The sequence below is a fragment of the Macrobrachium rosenbergii genome, chromosome 12 (genome assembly GCF_040412425.1).
Source record: "Macrobrachium rosenbergii isolate ZJJX-2024 chromosome 12, ASM4041242v1, whole genome shotgun sequence".
NCBI lineage: Eukaryota > Metazoa > Arthropoda > Malacostraca > Decapoda > Palaemonidae > Macrobrachium > Macrobrachium rosenbergii.
In genome coordinates, this window is record NC_089752.1 from 113,465,457 (window position 1) to 113,490,456 (window position 25,000).

General features: G+C 38.6%; 1 protein-coding gene across 1 annotated transcript in view; it reads left to right on the plus strand.

Annotated features, from left to right (window-relative positions):
- FucT6 (alpha-(1,6)-fucosyltransferase) overlaps positions 1 to 25,000 on the plus strand; it is a 427,996-nt gene that overhangs the window by 109,735 nt on the left and 293,261 nt on the right. The window contains exon 3 of the mRNA XM_067112807.1: positions 23,181 to 23,229. The gene's annotated coding sequence lies outside the window, so the exon portion shown is untranslated. The remainder of the gene's footprint in view (positions 1 to 23,180; positions 23,230 to 25,000) is intronic.

Here is a 25,000-nt window from a genome sequence, read left to right on the forward strand (position 1 = left end):
AGAGAGAGAGAGAGAGAGAGAGAGCGAGATCAAATAAACATCATGCAAAGCCCTAATATAGACATCAGAGAGAGAGAGAGAGAGAGAGAGAGAGAGAGAGAGAGAGAGAAAATAAGCACCATGAAAATGCCACGGTCTGAGCGAGGTAACGGGTACACAGTAGCCGGTGCTCTCATCCATCTCTCGCTATTCACTGTGGCATAAATTGCCCCCGAGGCTATTAAGCTTGAATGGCTGGATGCTTGGCCAGGGTACGCGTCATGTTGGCTTCTAAGGACTGCTGAAATTCATTAACAGGACGCCCCCTCTCACCCCCCCCCCTCATTCCTTCTCCCATTTCTCCAGTGACCCCACCCTCTAGCTCTAATCTAATCTCTCTCTCTCTCTCTCTCTCTCTCTCTCTCTCTCTCTCTCTCTCTCTGACATCTATGTCCCACAATTTCCTTGACGTTTATTTGATTTCTCTCTCTCTCTCTCTCTCTCTCTCTCTCTCTCTCTCTCTCTCTCTCTCTCTCTCTCTCTCTCTCTCAAACTCGGTATCCGACGATCTTTGCTTGGGAATACTTCTATCTGGAAATGAACCCTGTGTCTCGGAGAATTCTCGTCCGTGCGAGAGAGAGAGAGAGAGAGAGAGAGAGAGAGAGAGAGAGAGAGAGCTCGTGTGTGTGCGTGTATTTGTGTACGTTTTTCTTTGGCACCGTCAATATTTACCTAGAGTATAGGGCGAGAATAAAAGGAACGAGTGAGAATGCTTTGAAAAGTTCGTTCCGCCATACGACAGTGTCATGCTTTTGAAGAGGGAGGCGGGTGGTATGGGGTGGGTGGGGAAGGGCGTTGTTTAACGGGAAGGGGAGACCACGGGCGGCTTTTTATCTAGAGAAGGGAGTGGGTGAAACAGGGAAGTGTTCGGTGTTGGGGGCGGGGGTGGGAGAGACTGGATGGTTTCTGGGGACGATGAGAGCGACGGATGGAAAGAAACGTCTTCGGGTTCAAAATTGGGTGTGGCTCGCTTAATAGTTCTTTTTCTCAAGTTTTCGAGACTTATTTTTATTTGTTTTCTCTTGTCTTGCATTTTTTGATGACTCTGAAACTTGGGAGATGATAGGTCTCTTTTTGTTTATTCTGATTCTCGGTCCATCAAGTGTTGCAGTTGAGGCCTTTCGCGGAATGATTGTAGAAGGTGTACTATCAGGAAGTAATTAATTGTATTTCTTACGTGTAAAACTTCCATATTTTTATTATTTTATTATTTTTCAGCTGGGTAAAGGCTTCTAACAATTCCTTTCAGGACGCCTCAATCAAAACCGCCTAGGGGAACGATATATATATATATATATATATATATATATATATATATATATATATATATATATATATATATATATATATATATATATATGTGTGTGTGTGTGTGTGTGTGTGTGTGTGTGTGTTTTTTTTGTTGGCGAGAGACGTACCGTACTCTATATGCGATCCAAATATATGATCATATTTTTGTTACATGTCTGCATTTGCCTTTTTCTTACCAAACTCTCCTCCGCAGTGGGGTAGTGCCACCAGTGTTCCTCACGCGGTGCACCGTAGGCATTACTTGACGTTCTTTGCAGCATCCCTTCGGGCCTCTAGCTGCCACCTCTTTCGTTCCTTTTTCTGTACCTCCGTTCATATTCTTTATTCCATCTGACTTTCCACCCTCTCTAACAATTGATTCATAGTGCAGCTGCGAGGTTTACCTCCTGTTACACCTTTCAGACCTTAGTGTCAATTTCCTTTTCAGCACTGACTGACCTCATAGGTCCCAGCGCTTGGCCGTTGGCCTAAATTCTACAATCTAAGGATAGTGGCCAATACCTACAAGTCATCATTGAAAGTGAGAAGAAGCCTATATATATGTCGTGTAGACGTTCGAAAATTGGCAAAAATAAATGTCTTGATACCAATTAACGCGAGATATCCATCCACTGACTCAATGCCGTGGTGACTAGCCCAGAAGGGCGAACCATGATGATATTAAATTGTTTTAAAACGTGGTTGCAAATAATGACGAGGTATTCTTTTCATCCCTGATATTCCCGCAAGGGGCTCAGGATTCCAGATACTGAGCTGAACTAAATTTCCTCGAATATTTCATATCCTACAATGGTTTATTGCACCTGTCAAGTAGAATATTTAGGATGGTTACACGGACACAAAATAGATAGGGTAATAAGGAGATGCAAAAGGTTTTGTTTAAATTATTATTATTACTGTCGACCTAACCGCTCAACTCTCCTCGCTGCTGGGAGAAAGGGAGCTGGGGATTTGGTACGATACGTGTACATATGCGCTACCGGGGTCTAAGCTATGTCAGGCAGGGCAGCCGATAGAGGTTACGGCCTACCCCAACGCCAAATCAAAGTCCTTCAAAAGGAGGCATCGTGCTTACCCCATATAAAAAATGGGAAAAAGCACGTTAAACGAAGAAGATTATTATTATTATTATTATTATTATTATTCCCTTAAAAAGGGTACGCGTATTGTTTTCTTGAAGGGCGTCAGAGAATAGTACTTAATAGCAATATCCACCTTTTTAGATTGTTTATTACTCGTTTCTCTCTTTGGCCAGTAGGCAACTTATGTCGGCTTATCGGAAGACAGTGTCAAATGTTTGGAGAGCTAAATTGGATATTGGAAGGATATGCAAAGGACCCCCTCCCCCCCCCCATCTCTCTCTCTCTCTCTCTCTCTCCTCATCAGTTTTCAGACTTTTAACCTGGAGGAAATTTACAGTTAAGTAGGAAGCTTTGCCGTGTCTACACACAAGTCTTGCAGTAATGCTCTTGATGATAATACATAACGGCTACCCTAATTGAAAAGGGTTCAGATTCCACGTTAAGTAGAGGGCGCCAGAGTAGTCAGATTCACTTATGGATTGTCATCATCTGCCCTATATACCTTTGGCCTTTGCCGACTCATATTCACTGCCGTTTTCAAACAGCCGTATTACGACGTAACAGTTAGGATTAAGAAACTCTTTAAAACAGTACTCAGTCCGTTTGTGTCGATTTGAAGGCTTTGTTATGACTGTAACCATTATTATCCTGACCCTTGACCTTAATTCTTTAGAACCCACGCGTGGCTAGATGCCTTTATAATGAATTGAAAGAAAGACGGACAATGGATGTTCAATTATACATGTTACTTGAACTAGGGGATAAATAATCCTGGAAATTAAAGAATGTCCTGGAAATATATGGGTTCTTTGTGTTGTTTCTTACGATAGGATATTACAACTGTTTAATACTTGTATGTGCATATGTATGTGCGTTATGTTTTTATATATTTCCAGTCTGTAACGCTTTTGCTGGCGGTCTGTCACTAGGACACATACATACATACATACATACATACATATATATATATATATATATATATATATATATATATATATATATATATATACATACATACTGTATATATATACTGTATATATAATATATATATATATATATATATATATATATATATATATATATATATATATATATATATATATATGTGTGTGTGTGTAAATGTATAATGTATGTATATTAATAATTATATATACACAGACAGACACAAATATATATATATATATATATATATATATATATATATATATATATATAGAGAGAGAGAGAGAGAGAGAGAGAGAGAGAGAGAGAGAGAGAGAGAGAGAGAGAGAGAGAGAATCGGGGGAGGGGGGTTGGAAGAAAAGCCCCTATAGATACAGGTAACCACATACCATAATTGTTCGTGAGGATTCCCAGTCTTCAGTAAATGGCCTCGACAGTATGTGTTTTGGCCCATTTAGATATTTTAAGAGGCTTTAAGTGACGTCTTGGGCTCCATAAGAGGTTTGAAGAATATAAGTAACTTGACATGTACAGTAATTCGTTGGTGTATGTACAGTTAACTTAGGCAGGACCACTTTCGACCATTTTAAGTCACCATACGTGAAAAATCCTTGAATACTTGAATGACATTATATTGGTTTTAGTTTTCTTGTAAAAGAAAACTATTTCATCAGATCTTGAAAACTATTGAGGCTAGAGGGCTGCAAATTGGTACGTTGATCATCCACCTTCCAATCATTAAACATACCAAATTGCAGCCCCCTAGCCTGAGTAGTTTTTATTTTATTTAAGGTTAAAGTTAGTCATGATCGTGCGTCTGGCATGGCTATAGGTCCCAACAACACAGGCCACCACCGGGCCGTGGCTGCATGTTTCATGGGCTGCGGCTGAGAGTTTCATGGGCCGTGGCCGAGAGTTTCATACAGCATTATACGCCGTACAGAAAACTCGATGGCGCCGAATGTTAATTTTATGATTTTTAATAGACCGTAGATCGACTTATGGAATCAGGAGTAGCAGTAGGAAATTTGTTAATATGACTAATGTTTAGATTTTATAATACCCTTTGCTAAAACGCTTTGAACGGTTTAAGGAATTGTTAAAGTGAATATTTTGAAGGCATAAGTAAACTTTTTTTGAGATTTATTGTGGACAATCGAGGAAAATTTCTCGGAGACCTCCATTTTCAGTAACACCCATTTTAATGTTCATCAGGAGCTGTGATTTAATTGTTAAAATATAAAAAGTAAATGATAGAAATACGAAAACCCTTAGCCATCTAATGAATTGTAAAACAAACTTTAAAATTGTACTTGATTTATTTTGAATTTTAATATACCTTTTTAGTGAGTATATATGGAAACATGAGTATAAATGCATTTATTGTGTGAGTGTGTTCCAATATGAGAGCGTACGCCCCTGTGAGGTCTTGAATTTCATTTTCATCACCATACCGAATGACCTATTTGGTCCCAGTGCTAGACTTCTAGCCTAGACCCGTCATTTCCTCCAAATCCTTCGGGCCAGCCCTATGAGAGCTGATAGCAGCTCAGTGGTCTGGTTAAACGGTTTTAATAATAATAATGCATTAAATTGACTTTTGGTCGTCACAAGTTAGTTTAGGTCGGTGTATAAACATCAGTGATCGTCAGTGATGTGTTTTGAAAACTCTCAAGTTGGTATTGATATGTCATTTATTCAAACGAAACAAAAAAACAATATGATACGAGAATCAGCAACAACAAACCGATGAATTAAACAAAAGCAATGTGACATCAGAATCAGTAGCAACAACCAATAAATGACAATACTATTGATAAGTCATGGTACTGGGAAAGATAGAAGATATTGTTAATATGTATCAGTCAATATGGCAATAATGTGTATGTCATGGTACTGGGAACGATGATAAGATATTAATATACATCAGTAGATATGCCAATAATAAGGATAAGTCAAGGTACTGGGAAAGATATTAAGATATTTATATACATCACTAAATATGGGAGTAATATGGATAAGTCGTGGTACTGGGAAAGATGATAAGATAATAATATACATCAATAAATATTTAAATAATACTGTATGTGGACAATTCATGGTACTGGGAAAGATATCAAGGTATTTATATACATCAATAAATATGGCAATAATATGGATAAATCGTGGTACTGGGAGCGATGATAAAATATTAATATACATCAATAAATATGGCAGTAATATGGGTAAATCATGGTACTGGGAAAGATATTAAGATATTAATATACATCAATGAATATTTAAATAATACTGTACACGGACAATTCATGATACTGGGAAAGATATCAAGATATTTATATACATCAATAAATACGGCAGTAATGTGGATAAATCGTAGTACCGGGAAAGAAGATAAGATATTAATATAAAAAAGCAAATAGATGGACGACGACGTTGATGATGGTGATATTCACACAGTCACGGCTTAATGACTACTTCGCATTTCCTAAATGAGAATTGTATATTTTTTGGGAATTCATATCAATCAGTTGGTTATCCTTGAGTGATTGCGAAGATGATGATGGCAGGATGTGTGGTGCGTGTTGGGTGTTTTATTGCGATAAAGGAAGTGTTATTACCGTCACAGTGTCTTCTCTCTCTCTCTCTCTCTCTCTCTCTCTCTCTCTCTCTCTCTCTCTCTCTCTCTCTCTGTTTATGTGGAGCATTATGAGACAGGCTCTTGTGGAGGGTTTTCAGATGATTTTTGAGAGAGAGAGAGAGAGAGAGAGAGAGAGAGAGAGAGAGAGAGAGAGAGAGAGAGAGAGAGAGAGAGAATTGATTGCTGAAAAGTAGGTGTAATGTAAACAAGAACTTCTAGAGAGAGAGAGAGAGAGAGAGAGAGAGAGAGAGAGAGAGAGAGAGAGAGAGAGAGAGAGAGAGAGAGAGAGACATACATTCCCTGACCTGACTGGACACATTGTAGAACAGAACTGTCTGGGGAAAGTTTACCCCTTAAAGGTACATGTATAGTTGGAGAGAGAGAGAGAGAGAGAGAGAGAGAGAGAGAGAGAGAGAGAGAGAGAGAGAGCGCACATATGGCCGTGCTTTTGGGGATATGAATTAATGATTTTATGTTTGCAGGGGAGAAAGGCACAGTAGGAACGGGGGGCTTTGAAGCTCCCAGCTTCATATTCCTTTCCAAGCTTTCCCTCTTTCGACTGAGTAACCTGGGGTCGCTATCATTTCTGTAGTTTTGAGAGGAATGTAGTCATTGTTAATTTTAATTTTTTATTTAAAAATCTTCTAGGATGAAAGTTTTATAGATTTTGCGTACGAAGTACATCGTTGTGCCGGTGTGATGTTTATAGGATAAAAGTTTTATATATTTTGGATACGAAATACATGGTTGTGCCGGTGTGATGTTTATAGGATAAAAGTTTCATATATTTTGTATACGAAATACATGGTTTGTGCCTGTGTGATGTTTATAGGATAGAAGTTTTATATATTTTATATAGGAAATACATGGTTGTGCCGGTGTGATATTTATAGGATAAAAGCTTTATATATTTTATATACGAAAAAATGGTTGTGCCGGTGTAATGTTTATAGGATAAAAGTTTTATATATTTTATATACGAAAAAATGGTTGTGCCGGTGTGATGTTTATAGGATAACAGTTTCACATATATCTTTAAATACTACTTATTAATTTATGGAAGTGTGATGTTTTCCTTTCTTTGTTGTTAGAATAACTTCTTTGAAAACAAATTTGTGAAAAGGTGCAGATTGCAATTTAGTTTCCTGTGTGAGCAGCCAGCTGTTGTCTGTCTGCATTAGACAACATTTGAAGTCACAAAATGATGAAAAAAAAAGGATTATCTTTACTTTATCGTGTTAAATGTTCCTATATGATAGATTACATTTGATCAATGAATGTTTCTTGAAATCTTTGATTCGATCGGCTCATCCGCGTGTGGAAGACGGATTGACTCATTACGTTAGTTATCCTTTGGGAAATGACTTGCAGGAAACCTTGATGGCCCTGTATATCCGAGACCGGGTTCCTGAACCCTCGCTAGTTCCTCGTTGGATGAGTCGGTAGAGTTCTCGGCTAGCATTCTGCTAGGCCCGAGCTCGAGTCTCCGGTCGGCCAATGAAGAATTAGAGGAATTTATTTCTGGTGATGGAAATTCATTTCTCGGTATAATGTGGTTCGGATTCCACAATAAGCTGTAGGTCCCGTTGCTAGGTAAACAGTTGGTTCTTAGCCACGTAAGATAAGTCTAATCCTTCGGGCCAGCCCTGGGAGAGCTGTTAATCAGCTCAGTGGTCTGGTTAAACTAAGGTATACTTAACTGAACCGTCGCTTCACAAAATTTTGGACCCAGGAGGCATTATTAAAGGCTCTTTGCAGCGTCCCTTCGCCCCTTAGCTACAACCATTTTCGTTCCTTTTACTGTACCTCCTTTCATATTATCTTTCTTCCATCTTGCTACTCACCCTCTCCTAACAATTATTTCAAATTGCAACAGAGAGGTTTTCCTCCTGTTACACCTTTCAAACCTACCTACCCCCAATTTCCTTTCCAGCGCTGAATGACCTCACGGGTCGCAGTCCTTGGCCTTTGGCCTGAACTCCATATCCCATTCCATTCCACAAAACTTGGAAGTTTGCAGGAAGTACCCCGAACACACCCCGGGGGGGCACGAGGGACCGTAACTGTGTTCGGGTGCCTTGATTTTCCTGGCCGTGTTGTATCGCTGAATACTGATGCGTGTCCCTTTTCATTATTGATTTCATCACGGACTGATAGACACAGACAGGCGGACAGACACTTCTCATAGTGCCGACGGGTGTTCAGGTGTTGCATAGTTTATCGAATGGCTTTGGCTGACTTCTCCTCCGCCGAGTTTCGTTTATCCCTCTGTTGCTTCTATTGTTTAGGCTGGCCGTGTGTGGGATTCGGTGTCCGTATTTATACTGCGGAGGGAAGAATATTTATACTGAGGAAGGGGAAATGTTTATACCGAAGAGGGAGGATTATTTATGCGGAGGAGGGAAAGATATTTATAGTGAGGATGGAAGAGTATTTACACTGAGGAAAAGATATTTATACTGAGGAGGGAAAATATTTATACTGAGAGAAAAATATTTATACTGAGAGAAAAATATGTATACCATGGAGGGAAAGATATTTGTACTGAGGATGGAAAAATATTTATACTGAGAAAAATATTTATACCATGGAGGGAAAGATATTTATACTGAGGATGGAAAAATATACTGAGGGAAAATATTTATATTGAGGAATGAAAAATATTTATGCCGAGGAGGGAAAGATATTTATACCGAGGAGGGAAAAATATTTATACTGAGGGAAAAATATACTAGGAAGTGAAAACTATTTATACTTGGGAGGGAAAAACGGGAAGGGATTAAAGAGTGGGTGTGTTCCCACAAGGGGGCGGTGTATGCGCCTCTCAGAGGAAAATAGGACTCTTTAATGAGGGAAAACAGAAGCGAGTGGAAAATTGCAAAGCTGCTATATAAAAAAAATAATTCTAACCTGACTGCGGGAAGAGAGATTTATCATGGAAGTGGCGTGTAGGACAGGACGAGGTCTTTTATTGCTTATTATAATTTTTTATTAAAATGAACAGTCATTCTTTTTGAAGCATTCAAGGCCAGTTACTTGCGTAGGAACCGTCTGTTGAATAGAATTCACATTTTCGGGATCCTATAAAACAAAGAGAAAAATATTAACAGATAAATATTTACGTACGAAAGCAGAAAAGGGAGGGGTGAGGTGAAGGATGCTTTACAATATTATTATAATTCCTCTCAAGCAGCAGTGGATGAGGTCAGTATAAATCTGTCGTAATTGCATAGAAGACAATAATTTACAGCACTGATATAAAACATTTTTATAGGAGGTTTAGAAAGTCTGAAATTTTAATCAACACTGGATAATCTTTGATGTAATTTAAACATGAACGAAATTTCTGACAGAGGAGAGCTTTAAAATGAAAGGAAATGAAACGAAATGCAAAATGGAAGATCTCGTTACGTAGGGGAATGAGAAATGGACAGAATCTTATATCTTTCAGACGCGGATACGAATCAGGAATTCATTGCAATTGATATCAGCTGATTATTTAATCAGTTCAGTTACGAAATTTGTTTCACTTTATTATTAATCAGATACAGGAGGTTGTAGCCATATACGAACAGAACCAGCGGAATTTATCGTAGACGATGGCGGCTGCATATACTTTTTTTTTTTTTCTAACTTTTTATGCTTAGTTATGTTTGTTTTCCTCATAATGTTGACGTGGTTATATTTACTTTCCTCTTAATGTTGATGTGGTTTTGTTTGGTTTACTTTTAATGTTGATGTGGTTATGTTTGGTTTCCTCTTAATGTTGATGTTATGTTTGGTTTCCTCTTAATGTTGATGTTATGTTTGGTTTCCTCTTAATGTTGATGTTATGTTTGGTTTCCTCTTATTGTTGATGTTATGTTTGGTTTCCTCTTAATGTTGATGTTATGCTTGGTTTCCTCTTAATGTTGATGTTATGGGTGCTTTCCTCTTATTGTTGATGTAGTTATGTTAGGTTCCTCTTAATGATGATGCAGTTATGTTTGGTTTCCTCTTAATGATGATGTAGTTATGTTTGGTTTCCTCTTAATGTTGATGTGGTTATGTTTGGTTTCCTCTTAATGTTGATGTTATGGATGCTTTGCTCTTATTGTTTATGTAGCAGTGTTTGCTTTCCTCTTAATGTTGATGCAGTTATGTTTGGTTTCCTCTTAATGTTGATGCAGTTATGTTTGGTTTCCTCTTAATGATGATGTGTTATGGTTGGTTTCCTCTTAATGGTGATGTAGTTATGTTAGGTTCCTCTTAATGTTGATGCGGTTATGTTTGGTTTCCTCTTAATGATGATGTAGTTATGTTTGGTTTCCTCTTAATGGTGATGTAGTTTTGTTAGGTTCCTCTTAATGTTGATGTGGTTATGTTTGGTTTCCTCTTAATGATGATGCGGTTATGTTTGGTTACCTCTTAATGATGATGTAGTTATGTTTGGTCTCCTCTTAATGTTGATGTGGTTATGTTTGGTTTCCTCTTAATGTTGATGTTATGGATGCTTTCCTCTTAATGTTTATGTAGCAATGTTTGCTTTCCCCTTAATGGCGATGCAGTTATGTTTGGTTTCCTCTTAATGTTGATGTATAGTGATGTTTGTTTTCGTCGTAATGGTTTGTTGACGTCATTGTCGTTAATGGCAGCCGGTAAACTTACAACAACAACAACAACAACGTGAACTGTTTTATTTTTCAAACACTAAAAAAAAGACTAAAAAAAAAAATTCCCCGCGATGTGGGGACCACTTTAAAACAAAACCTCGCTGTTAAGAGGTGACAGGATGTGGCAGAGGTAATGATGCGCCGCTCGCCTCCCATTCTCATGGCACCCCCCAAAAGGGGGGTCATTACGGCAGTACGTCGCTTTTTGGGTCCTCCCGAATACACCAAAGAGAATATCAAGTACACAATAGATACCTACGCCCGCCAGAATGATACTCTTCAATCGCGGGTTGTTCAGCCTCAAACGATTCTCCAGTGGTCGCGATTATCCGCTGAATGTCCGAGAGAGCGTTTGGTTCGTCGCGCTCGTAGGGATGGGTCTTTCGCTGGAAGAGGAAGGGAAGGAGATGTGTCCGTGACGTGGGGTGGGAGAGAACAGATTGGGAGGATGATTTTGACGGCGGATGGAAAAGAACAGATTGGGAGGATGACTTTGACGGGAGATGGAAGAGAACGGATTGGGAGGATGACTTTGACGGGGGATGGAAGAGAACAAATGAGAGATGGATATCTTTTCCAGGGAAAAGGAAAGGGCGTGGAGTCTACCGAAGATCCTCATGATAAATGAAAAAATGCTTCAGGGGTGGGGAGAGTGGGTTCGTAGAAGTATGTCTTTTGCAAGGGAAGGGGGAACAGAGAAAGAAGAAGAGGAAGAAAGAGAAGAAGGAGAAGTCGATAAAAATGTCCTTCACAGGAGAAAGAAGGATTTGGAGAGCAGGTACACAGCTTTTACGAGAGAGAGAGAGAGAGAAGGATTTGGAGAGTACGTCGACAGCTTTACGAGAGAGAGAGAGAGAGAGAGAGAGAGAGAGAGAGAGAGAGAGAGAGAGAGAGAGTATGAAGGATTTGGAGAGCAGGTACACAGCTTTTACGAGAGAGAGAGAGAGAGAGAGAGAGAGAGAGAGAGAGAGAGAGAGAGAGAGAGAGAGAGAAGCACGAAGGTTGAAAGGATGTTGTTCTCGTAAGTACTACTAATAATGGTCCCTTCGAGAAGACGGATGTCGCCTGCGATAAATTTCTTGTGGTTTAGTGACAAAAGGTTTGTCGGAAGCGAGCTGCTGCTCTTGAGAGAGATCCGGGGTTTGTTGCCGTTCGTCTCTCTTAAAAAGGACTTGTAGCTTGAAGCTGGAAAACGTCAGTTTTAAAATACCTGTTTTGTTGATGTTTACTCGGCCGTTCAGGAGATTGCACGAGGAGGTGCATTTCTGTTGGATGTGGAAGGTTAACCGGTGAGAGAGAGAGAGAGAGAGAGAGAGAGAGAGAGAGAGAGAGAGAGAGATGTAAAATTACTATTTATATGCATATGCGTCAATATCCATTCACAGGATTCATATGCACGCATGTATGAACTACATTTCAAGGCTGAGAGAGAGAGAGAAAAAAAAAAATGTAAAATTACTATTTATATGCGTATGTGTCAGTATTCATTCACAGGATTCATATGCATGCATGTATGAACTATATTTCAAGGCTGAGAGAGAGAGAGAGAGAGAGAGAGAGAGAGAGAGAGAGAGAGAGAGAGAGAGAGAGAGTATAGGCAGTTGAACAACGTATTTTCCAAACGATCTCACATGACGTCATGAATATGCAGTTCCTGTACACAGGATATGAAGAGTATTAATCTGAACAGAAATCCTTTATCCGTTATTTTAGTTTTTAAGTATATATGGTTACACCCATTTAATTTACCTAATTCCTGAAGTTTCATTAGAGAATTGGAAGGCATCTGAAAGCTTTAAATGACGGTTTGCCGAAACAGTATTATTATTATTATTATTATTATTATTATTATTATTATTATTATTATTATTATTATTATTATTATTATTATTATTCAGAAGACGAACTCAGTTCATATTGAACAAGCCCACAAGGACCATTGACTTGAAATTCAAGCTTCCAAAGAATATTATGGTGTTCATTTGAAAGAATAACAGAAGGTAATGGGAATTACAGAAAGAAGAGATCAGGTATTAGAAAAGAAAAAGCAAATTGACAAATTGATAAACAAATAGATAAAAATGTACGTAAATGATTAAAATACAAGGAGGATTGTTTTAGGGTAGGACTTGAATGAATGGACTGCAACATACTTTACTGCAAAGCACGACTTCAAATAACGCAGTGATTTGCTCAGGTGACGTATGGAGACAGACATGACAGTTATTCGGTATCTTCGAAGTGAGTTCAGTTCTGCGTCGGAAAGTATTCAGCGTCGTTATTGCTTTTGGTATTGGAGCGTGTTCTAATGGGGTGGTACACTAAGGTTTTATATATATTGGGAGTTGAATGCTGTGATTAGAGTCACTGGATTTTTTTTTTCTTAGCATTTTCCTGACTTTAATCATGAATATCTGTAACAGAACATAGAAATTTTAAGTTAGCGACACAATAGAGCTAGATATGTGTTTGTATTCTTTCTAGAATTTGACTTAGATTTACCTCTTCATTTTCGTACATAGGTCCCCGCGATTGGCACCAGATTTGGACCATGGGGAACGCAAGTTTCAAAGCAATAAATCAGTTATTTTAAATGTTTTAAGTATATTTTGAAGACAGTCATTTTTAAAATCTGAAAGGTCAGAAATAATAATGTACAGCTATGCCAAAAAGTACTGATTTTCATTCCTGCTGAAAATCATTAAGATACGTGTCTTCAGAATTTCTTCGTTCTGAAATGTTTATTATTATTACTCTGCTGTTTAGTGCATTGCTAGTTCTCCTCCAAAATGGTTAATATTGTGTCATGGTAGCTTTGTAGTATTGCTGATATTGCTGATGACTTCGAACTGGAGTGCTCCCGGGTTCAAAACACATTCAGGTCTTTATAGATTGTCACAGAACACAAGATCTAATTGTCTCTGTGAGCTCAGATGGGGACATAGTCATCAGCAGCCATTTGCCTGGTTCCCCAATGCCCTACGTGGGTGGAGAGGGGTTCTTAGACGCTGACCTGTCCCTTCTACTGCTGCTCGTTGGTGACCTATAAATTTTCTTGATTTTGAAAGCCTTAAACGTATTTGTGTTTTGTGCATTAAAAGTTCGTATCTTGTTATGTCAGGTCCCACCGTTCTGAAATGTTATGTTGTGCTATGAGACATGTTCGTTAGAAATGAGATTTGATACTTCTGACTAAACCTTTTTGAAGTTTCTTTAGCAAATATCACTTTGAGCCAGAATGCAAGCAGAATTTAGAGAGAATAATATCATATCTTGGGCATTTTCGCTCATGAATAAATTAATTGAATGTTGTATGCGAGTATAGCTCCTTTAGAGATAGATGATCCTTTGGCTGTGCTTTTATTAGAAACACACCCCTCCTGTACCCAGTCCGCTGTCCACTATTCTAGCTGTCATTTGCCGGCAGTTGCTGTCGTCTGATGATGGGGTGGCATCGTTCCTAATTTCCTTAGGCGTGAGCTCTTGCCTGCGCAGACGGTGAGAATGAGAATCTCTCCCCTTCCTACGATCCTATGAAATCACATTAACCTGTATCTAGGTCTTTATTAAATGAAAGTTTGAGCCAGGTAGCAGTTAGCAGAGCGAAGTCAAAGAGCAGTTAGCAGAGCTAAGTCAGAGAGCAGTTCACAGAGCAGTTAGCAGAGCTGAGTCAGAGAGCAGTTAGCAGAACTAGGTCAAAGAGCATTTAGCAGAGCTAATTCGAAGAACAGTTAGCAGAGCTAAGCCAAAGAACAGTTAGCAGAGCTAAGTCAAAGAGCAGTTAGCAGAGCTAAGTCAAAGATCAGTTAGCAGAGCTAAGTCAAAGAGCAGTTAGCAGAGCTAAGTCAAAGAAGATTTAGCAGAGCTGAGTCAAAGAGCAGGAAGCAGAGCTAAGTCAAAGAGCAGTTACCAGAGCTGAGTCAAAGAAAAGTTAGCAGGGCTAAGTCAAAGAGCAGTTAGCAGAGCTAATTCGAAGAGCAGTTAGCAGAGCTAAGCCAGAGAACAGTTACCAATGCTAAGTCAAAGAGCAGTAAGCAGAGCTAAGTCAAAGAAGAGTTAGCAGAGCTAAGTCAAAGAGGAGTTAGCAGAGCTAAGTCAAAGAAGAGTTAGCAGAGCTAAGTCAAAGAGCAGTTAGCAGAGCTAAGCCAAGGAGTAGTAAGCAGTTAAGCCATAGAGCAGTTTTCAGAGCTAAGTCAAAGAGCAATTAGTAGAGCTAAGTCAGCACTGACATGAGATCTGTGACGCATTTTTGAAAATCGCAGAAAAATCACAAAGGGCCCTAAAAATTCCAAATTAGCCAGCAAAAGCAAACCGATAATTTTTGTATAGTACTTTAAGTATTACAAAGCTACAGAAACGCCTTGTAAATGCTGGTAGCTTGAAGGAACAAAGCAAAGACACCAAAATTAGGCACACTGCTACGTAAACCAACTGTTAATGGTGAAGAGGATGATTGGCTAAGCGAGAGGTCAGTTGATTATTGTAGCCTTGGCTTTGAATCTGTGGTTTAGCCTCGCTTAGCCTCGCTCGGCAATTCTAGATTGGTGCTCACTAAATATCCACTTGTTTGATAGGCAGACTTCCGCAGAGCAGAAGAGAGAAGAACGTAGAAATGAAGTTACAGATGATGATGGTAACAATGAAAATATAAATGGTAAAATGGATGATGATGAAATGGGCAAGCTATTTTCAGCATCAGGATAAAAAATTATTATGAGGTAATTTTGAGAGCCCAACAGTCGTCCCACTCAGCTCTCTCTCTCTCTCTCTCTCTCTCTCTCTCTCTCTCTCTCTCTCTCTCTCTCTCTCATTATTTCATCAAGGCGCTGGTCGTCTCTGGTGCTTAATTTCTGGGTTGTAGTTTGATTTTGTAGTTGGGCGTTGTTCCTCTTAAAAGTTTTTTTCCATACCTATGTCAGTTTGAGATATTCTCTTGACACTGTTCGTTACGTATGCTGTTGGCCTGCTGTTTTTTTTTCTGTTTCTCTGTCTCTCTGTTTTTTTTTTTTTTTTTTTTTGAATATAGCTTTCCTTTAGACTATCCTCTCCATAGGGGGCTAGCCGTCAGTGCACCTCACATGTTGCACTGTAGGCATTACTTAAGGTTCTGTGCAGCGTCCCTTCGGCCTCTAGCTGCAACCCCTTTCATTGCTTTTGCTGTACCTCTGTTCATATTCTCTTGTTTTAGTTCCTCATTGGACGGGTTGTTATCGTTCTCGCCTAGCACTCTGCTGGGCCCGCGTTCGATTCTCCGACCGGCCAATGAAGAATTAGAGAAATTTATTTCTGTTAATAGGAATTCATTTCTCGTTATAATGTGGTTCGGATTCCACAATAAGCTGTAGGTCCCGTTGCTAGGTAACCAATTGGTTCTTAGCCACGTAAAGTAAGTCTTAATCCTTCGGGCCAGCCCTAGGAGAGCTGTTAGTCAGCTCAGCTCAGTGGTCTGGTTAAACTAAGGTATACTTGACTTTTCCATCTTACTTTCCACCCTCTCTAACAATGATTTCATAGTGCGACTGCCGGGATTTCCTCCTGTTACACCTTTCAGACTTTCATACTCTACAATTTCCCATTCAGCGCTGAATGACCTCATAGGTTCCAGCGCTTAGCCTATGGCCAAAACTTTTTGTTCCTTTATATTATTCCAGACTAACCTGTTTGTTGTTGCTGTTGTTTGCTGTCTAAATTTTGGGGGTCCATGGGATGTTTTGAAACTTACAAGTTTCCAAGAGAGTGTCGTGGCGTTCAGCAGTTTACTATGTAACATATAAGGAATGCGGTTTTAGTTTTCTGTAAGAGAAAATTATTGTGCCGGCTTTGTCTGTCCGTCCGCACTTTTTCTGTCCGCCCTCAGATCTTGAAAACTCCTGAGGCTAGAGGGCTGCAAATTGGTCTGTTGATCATCCACCCTCCAATTATCAAACATACCAAATTGCAGCCCTCTAGCCTCAGTAGTTTTTATTTTATTTGAGCTTAACTTTAGCCATAATCGTGCTTGTGGCAACGGTATAGGACAAGCCACCACCGGGCCGTGGTTAAAGTTTCATAGGCCGCGGCTCATACAGCATTATACCGGGACCACCGAAAGGTAGAGATCTATTTTCGATTGCCTTGATTATACGCTGTACAGAAAACTCGATTGCGCCGAAGAAGCTTCGGCGCATTTTTTTCAGTGTTCTGTGTCTCAACTTGAACGGTTAGTTGTGAGAGACCAATATATATATTTATTTGTCACGCAGATGTTGGATATTGTTTTTGTTTAATCGTTTCTTGATTAAATATAATGACTTTGAAAATATAATCATGGTTCTCTATAACTAGAAAATTTCAAAATTCTTCGAGTTGTCCTCTTTATATTCTGCGTTTAGGCATATGTTTGTTATCCCTTAAAATGTTTTTTTAAGTTTGGCTCTGTTATTGTTATATCTGGTTCGTAGTCTTGGAAAGCTATTATTTTTCGTCAAGTCTAATAGGGTCTTATGTCTGAATTTAAGTCTGTTGAAAGATTGGCATGTGTTTTTTATAGGATTAAAAAGTTTACATTGTAAAAAAAAAAAGCAGAGGTTGGTTGTTTTAACATTCAGTTTTGATGTGCCCTTTTTAAACTTGATCATTTTGTTTTCGGACTTTCAATGTTTTATACTTTTTTTTTTTTTTTTTACTCGTATTTCAAACGATTGAATAATATGGTGGTATTTTTTCTAGTAACGTTGAATTTTAACTAAGTTTCATGTGATATTGGAAACGTTATGTTCAAATACTTTTATTTGTTGGAATCCAGTACGAACTATTATCTTGTTGAGTCCGGATCCACTACGAAACTAAGCATGCTAGGCACGGATCCTTTACGAAACTAGATGCGATGCAGGGTACGGATCCATTACGAAACTGGGCACGGATCGAGCACGAAACTGAGCCCAGATTCAGTGCGAAACTAAACATCATGTTGTGCACGGATCAGCACGAAACTGAGCACAGATTCTGTACGAAACTAAGCATCATGATGTGCACGGATCCAGTACGAAACTGGGCACGGATGCTGTACGAAACTAAACATCATGTTATGCACTGATCCAGTACAGAATTGAGCACGGAATCCGTACGAAACTAAACATCATGTTGTGCACGGATCAGTACGAAATTGAGCACGGATGCTGTAAGAAACTAAACATCATGATGTGCACGGATCCAGTACGAAAAGATCACGGATCCAGTCTGAAACTGAGCACGGATTCAGTACGAAACTAAACATCATGTTCTGCACAGTTCCAGTACAAAACTAAACAAAATGTTGTGCACTGATCCGGCACGAAACTGAGCACGGATACAGTACGTAAGTAAACACGTTGTGCACGGATCCAGCACGAAACAAAAAAAAAAAAAGCCCCAAAATGTTAATATATGAGTCGTCATCAGAACAAAGGCTGGAAGAAAAGACGCCATTAGGAAAAACAAGTTGAGGATAGGGGGCCATGGTCCCTATGGGGTTGGTGGGGTGGGGGAGGTAGTGGAGGGTGGTGGGGGGTGAGGTTAAGGAGAAGTCTTTAGGAGCAAGAAGAGAAGAGAGAGAGAGAGAGAAAAGGATAAATGGATGTGGTCATACCGGCAGAAATGAAGTTAATGCCTCAATTAATTACGCTGTCAGGGATACAATTGCTTGTGAAGTAAAGTATTTTGGGTGGTCCTTAATCCTCTTACGAGGGGAGGGGGAGAAAAAAAACAGAAGTGGCTTTTGGCTTCCCCGACGGTTTAATGGCGGCAGTCCGCCACCACCACACCAGACCTGTTGCTTTTTGATGGGGGCGATGCTTGGAGGAATGAGGCGTGTTTTGCCGTGTTGTTTTCGTGGGTTATTTTCATTAATTAGTGTTCATTCTCTTAATTATTGTGGATTCTCTTGCTGCTCTTTCTTCATGTCCAGACCGTGCGTCAGTATCTATGATCATTTCGAATTTGGAGAAAATAGGACCCAGTGCAGAACGAAAGTTCCATAGCGCCACTCACGTCATTGTATGCCTGCTATTCCCTTTCCCTATTCCCTACCATTGAAAAAGAGATCGATTTTCTTTCCAGGGAACCCTTCTAAATGGATTTCTTTCTTTATATTTTAAATTAATCCAAATAGAACTGAATTTGATGCAAGTGGGTCAAGAGATTTCATTTGTCTAATTTTTATAGTAGGTGAGATTTCGATGGTTTTCCGACATAGAATCTGCGGAAAGTTAAAATAGAAATATGGAGTGAGAGGAATTGCTTTATCCGTTCTAAAACCTCCTGTGCCGTTTTACTGATGCTTAACTGAACTTTGCTATTGCGCTTGTCTTATTGTCTCGTATGAGCTTGCTGGAACGTGGCACTGCTGTCTCCCCTGCCCTCTCGATCCCCTACCTACCCCACCCCCACTTGGGGCGGACAAACAGGTTTGCAGGAGGAGGGTGGATGTCTCCCCTACCTCCCATTCCCCTTACCTACCCCACCCCACCCGGGGCGAACAAACAGGTTGCAGGAGGAGGGTGGATGTCTCTCCTACCCTTCCGTTCCCTTACTTACCTCACCCCCACTTGGGGCGGACAAACAGGTTTGCAGGAGGAGGGTGGATGTCTCCCCTACCCTCCCATTCCCCTACCAAGCCCACCCCCACCCAGGGCGGACAAACAGGTTTGCAGGAGGAGGGTGGGTGTGTCCTTACCCTTCCATTTCCCTACCTACCCCGCCCCACCCGGGGCGGACAAACCGATTTGCAGGGGTGGGTGGCTGTGTCCTGCCTCCCCAGCTGTCACCCGGGGGAGGACAAACAAGGCATATCCACTGGGATATTATTATTATAGGTTATTCGCATCACAAAAACCCAGGAGCGAATATTCCCTATATATTTCTCCTTCCAGGAATAATCGACATCAGTATGCATGGCCAACCGCCCAGAGTGTATTCTCCTCTTAACGGAAATAACAGCTACAGAGGTGAGAGATGAAATTGAACTGCAACCGGTCGAATTGAGCTGAAATTGGAGGGACTGAACCGTAAATTTGTTGAGCCGAATTGTTAACTGGTTAAACTGGACCGTGGCTCCGGTAATTGGAAGTTGTCGCATAACGCTTCCTTGGGTTTTGTTTTGCTCTGCCCGTTTCAGTTTCAGTTTCAGTTTCAGACTCCGGCGTTGGAAATATTTTATTCGTCGTGGTTTCTAACTTTAGCTTTGTTTTGTCGGATTTATGTATATATATACACATATATACTGTGTATATATCACACATTACCACAGGTGAAAAATAAGAGACGGGGTGTAGGTCCTGACCGGTTTCGACTTTATTTCAAGCCATTGACGAAGGACTGATACAGATTATTAGAAGTCACAAATATATATATATATATATATATATATATATATATATATATATATATATATATATATATATATATATATATATATATATATATACTACAGGAACAGTATTAACGAACATACACAACTTTAGAGACTACAGTTCGCCAGTACTGTTCCTGTAGTATATATATTTGTGACTTCTAACACTCTGTATTAGTCCTTCGTCAATGGCTTGGAAATAAAGTCGAAACCGGTCAGGACCTACACCCCGTCTCTTATTTTTCACATGTGGTAATGTGTGATAAAGTGTGATAAATGAATCACGTACAAAAGTGATTATAATCATAAATATATATATATATATATATATATATATATATATATATATATATATATATACATATACATATATATATATCACTCAATTTCCCAGAAGAGTGGCAACCGAAAATAGATCTGTCTTTCGGTGGTCTTAGTATAATGCTGTATGAGCCACGGCCCGTGAAACTTTAACCAGGGCAGGTAATGACCTATCCTGTATCGTTGCCAGAAGCACGATTATGGCTAACTTTAACCTTAAACAGTATAAAAACTACTGAGGTTAGAGGGCTGCAATTTGGTATGTTTGATGATTGGAGGATGGATGACCAACATACCAATTTGCAGCCCTCTAGCCACATTAGTTTTTAAGATCTGAGAGCGGACAGAAAAAGTGCCGACAGATAAAAGTACAGACAGAATCAAGTGCGGACGGACAGACAAAGCAGCACGACAGTTTTCTTTTACAGAAAACTGAAAATGAACGTTGGATTTTTCTTTCCTTCAGGACAGCTTTTGAAAAGGTTCCTTCAGATTACGGCATATCTTGTTTGTCGTGGAATGATGCCGTTTGAATGGAAAAGTTTTTTTCTTGGGGATGGAGGAACTTGGAAGAGATAAAAAACTTTAGAGGAAGAAGACGGAAATGCTCTCTCTCTCTCTCTCTCTCTCTCTCTCTCTCTCTCTCTCTCTCTCTCTCTCTCTCTCTCTCTCTCTCTCTCTCTCTCTCTTTATACTATAGTAAGTGGTGACGAGGTAATCTTCTTAATTTGGACAAGGTCATAATGGAATGTCTTCCTTATACGTATGTATGTTTGCTTCATTTTTGATAGTTTTTTTTTTATTTAAATTGTTAGTTGGTGTCCTAATTTGAACAAATTTCCCCCAATGATCAACTTATAAACAATTAAATTTCACAATTTAGAAAATGGAAAACAGAGATGGAAATAAAAAAATATTTATGGGACTGGGAACAGTCCCCATGGGAAGGGAAACTGTCCCCATAGAAAGGAATTTCTGAAGAAAAAGTCCCCAAGGGAAGGGAAACTGTCCCCATAGAAAGGAATTTCTGAAGAAAAAGTCCCCAAGGGAAGGGAAACTGTCCCCATAGAAAGGAATTTCTGAAGAAAAAGTCCCCAAGGGAAGGGAAACTGTCCCCATAGAAAGGAATTTCTGAAGAAAAAGTCCCCAAGGGGAAGGGAAACTTTCCCCATAGAAAGGAATTTCTGAAGAAAAGTCCCCAAGGGAAGGGAAACTGTCCCCATAGAAAGGAATTTCTGAAGAAAAAGTCCCCAAGGGAAGGGAAACTGTCCCCATAGAAAGGAATTCCTGAAGAAAAAGTCCCCAAGGGAAGGGACACACTCCCCATGAGAAGGGAAACTGTCCCCATAGGAAGGAATTCCTGAAGAAAAAATCCCCAGGGGAGGGGAGACACAGTCTCCATGGGAAGGGAAACTGTCCCTATAGGAAGGAATTCCTGAAGAAAAAGTCCCCGGGGGAGGGGAGAGACAGTCTCCATGGGAAGGGAAACTGTCCCCGTGGCAAGGAATTCCTGAAGAAAAAGTCCCCATGGGAAGGGAAACTGTCCCCATAGGAAGGAATTCTTGAAGAAAAGGTCCTCAAGGGAAGGGACACAGTCCCCATGGGAAGGAAAATTGAAACACTCCTTGTGAAGAAAAGTCCCTGAGAGAAAGGAAACAGTTCTCCCCGTTGGAAGGAAATAGTGAAACAGTCCCTTTGTGAAGAAAACAGTCCCCGTGGAAAGGAAAAAGTGAAACAGTCCCTTTGTGAAGAGAAAATCCCCAAAGGAAGGGACACAGTCCCCAAGGGAAGGAAAAGAGAAACATAAAGAAAAGTGAAACAGTCCATGTGAACAAAAACAATCCCCACGCAAAGGCAAACAGTCTCTAAGGAAAGGGAAACATGATAAAGTTATTTGATTATATATAATTCGTCTCTCCCCTTGTCACGTTTCTCCGTTTGGCACTTTCTGATTTGGTTGTTGCTTTTCGTAATCCATCGAATATTGAAGATTAAATAACGTTTGGTCTGCTGTTGCGCTGTTTTGAAAGTTTGGCTTTTATTCTTGGTGAAGATATTCTCTACGATTTGTTAGTAAATAAAGCACGTTTACCACCCAGGGATTGAAAAGAAACTTCTATGTTGCATTTCTGTAATTTATTTTTTGTTAAGCATAAAGAAAGCTAGAAGTTTTAGATACCCTGGTCCAGACCCGGAACCAGGGGTTAAATTATGAAATAACATATTAAATAATAATAAAAATGTAAGTAAACTATTCAGATTCAAGGAGAATTGCTTTAGGGTAGTAATGCATTGCATAGTCGCTTGAACTTCTGAGGTTTCAGTTGCGTGACTTTCTTAGGGAGACTGCTCCGTTCCACAGTTCGAGATAAATGATATCCAGTCCTTATCTGCCTCTTCCTGTATCGTGGCACGAACCTGATAAATACAGATATTTTTGATAAATAGAAATATTTTTGATAAATAAAAATATTTTTGATAAAAATATTTTTATAAATTAAAATATTTTTGACAAATTTAAATATTTTTGATAAGTAAAATTATTTTTGATCAATGAAAAATTTATGGTAAATAAAAATATTATGATAAAAATATTTTTAATAAGTAAAAATATTTTTGATAAATGAAAATATTTTTGATAAAATGTTTTTGGTAAATAAATTGTTTTTTGATAAATAAAACTATTTATTACAAATAAAAATATTTTTTATTAATAAAAATATTTTTGATAAATAATAACGGTTGAGTCGATCTTTGGAGTTTTTAATTGTCAGTATTATTCGAGATAGTTTTTTTTAGTTTAATGTTGCTTTTTGTTATTTTTCCAGGGAGACGGGAAGACATTTGCGAAGGACGTTTTCGAACTCAGAATAAAAGGTAAAGTACTGAAGTTTTTCATGTTACATATGATATATGAAGGTTTGGATGGGAGGATTGTATATATATATATATATATATATGTATGTATGTATGTATGTATGTGTATACTGTATGTATGAGTGTTTATATATATATATATATATATATATATATATATATATATATATATATATATATATATATTATAAAATATAGATATATAATTTTTTTCTGGAACCTAATGAAGTCGGAATGCTATATCTACATATTTAATGGATTTTACATTTTATCAGAGTACAGAAATCTTCTTGGGAACGAATACTTTGTTTTAGATATTAAAAATATTTATCCAGCAATAATGGAGAGAGAGAGAGAGAGAGAGAGAGAGAGAGAGAGAGAGAGAGAGAGAGAGAGAGAGAGAGAGAGAGAGAGAGAGAGGCAAAATGTGCAAGAATTCCAGTTGACATGCGGTGTTATTAAAATCCTGGTCTGCATCGTGAAGTCTGTGCTGCAGATAGCATCTTGGATTTCATGGTTTTATCCGGATTCCAATTCTGAGAATCCGGAATATTAATTATTGTTCATGGTGTTCTACTTATGGCGAGATTCTGAATCTTGGTAATTATTATCGAGCATGTTGGATATCGTGTATATACGTGTATATATATATATATATATATATATATATATATATATATATATATATATATATATATATATATATATATATATATATATATATATATATATATAAAAAATAAAAAATCACTGGAAAATAGCAAAGTCACGCATCGTCGGGCACGTGTATATAATATATACATATATATATTATATATATACATATGTATTTATATATATTATATATATATATCACAAAAAGATAAAAGCGTGATGTTTATACAAACCAATTTACAGCCACGTAGGAAAGAGTGAAAAAAATGAGATGCTAAGTACTTTCGTCCTATTACCAAGACGAGGTCACAGCAACTAAAGATATACGGAGACAAGGGCACATATATATGGTGGGTAATAGTCCTATGGTGGGTATATGCATACTCACCAAATATATACATCCGTGTCTCTGTACATCTCTAGTTGCTGTGACCTTGTCTTGGTAATTAGACGAAAGTACTTAGCATGTAATTTTTTTTTTCACTCCTTCCTTCGTGGCTGTAACTTTGTTCATATATATATATATATATATATATATATATATATATATATATATATATATATATATATATATATATATATATATATATCATCGTTCGGCATAGATCAGCGTTTTTTTTTTTTTTTTTCATCATACCCACATAACCTGGGTCGATCGTACATTATGTATCATTGGTTAACCACATGAAATATTTTTTTCAGCCTTAATTTGCTACAGGGTTCTTTAAACATGAATATTAAACATATTTCTGAACGTTATTATTTTCCATTTATTTGCCGAGAAATACAGGATGTTTCTAGTGTATGTGATATAGATACTTTCGTATGTGAGCACGTGTACCGTATGTGTAGAGATTATTCATCTAAGTTAAGTATATCTTAGTTTAACCAGACCACTGAGCTGATTAACAGCTCTCCTAGGGCTGGCCCGAAGGATTAGGTTTATTTTACGTGGCTAAGTACCAACTGGTTACCTAGCAGCGGGACCTACAGCTTATTGTGGAATCCGAACCACATTATGACGAGAAATGAATTTCTATCACAAGAAATAAATTCCTCTAATTCTTCATTGGCCGGTCGGAGAGTCGAACGCTGGGCCAACAGCGTGCCAGCCGAG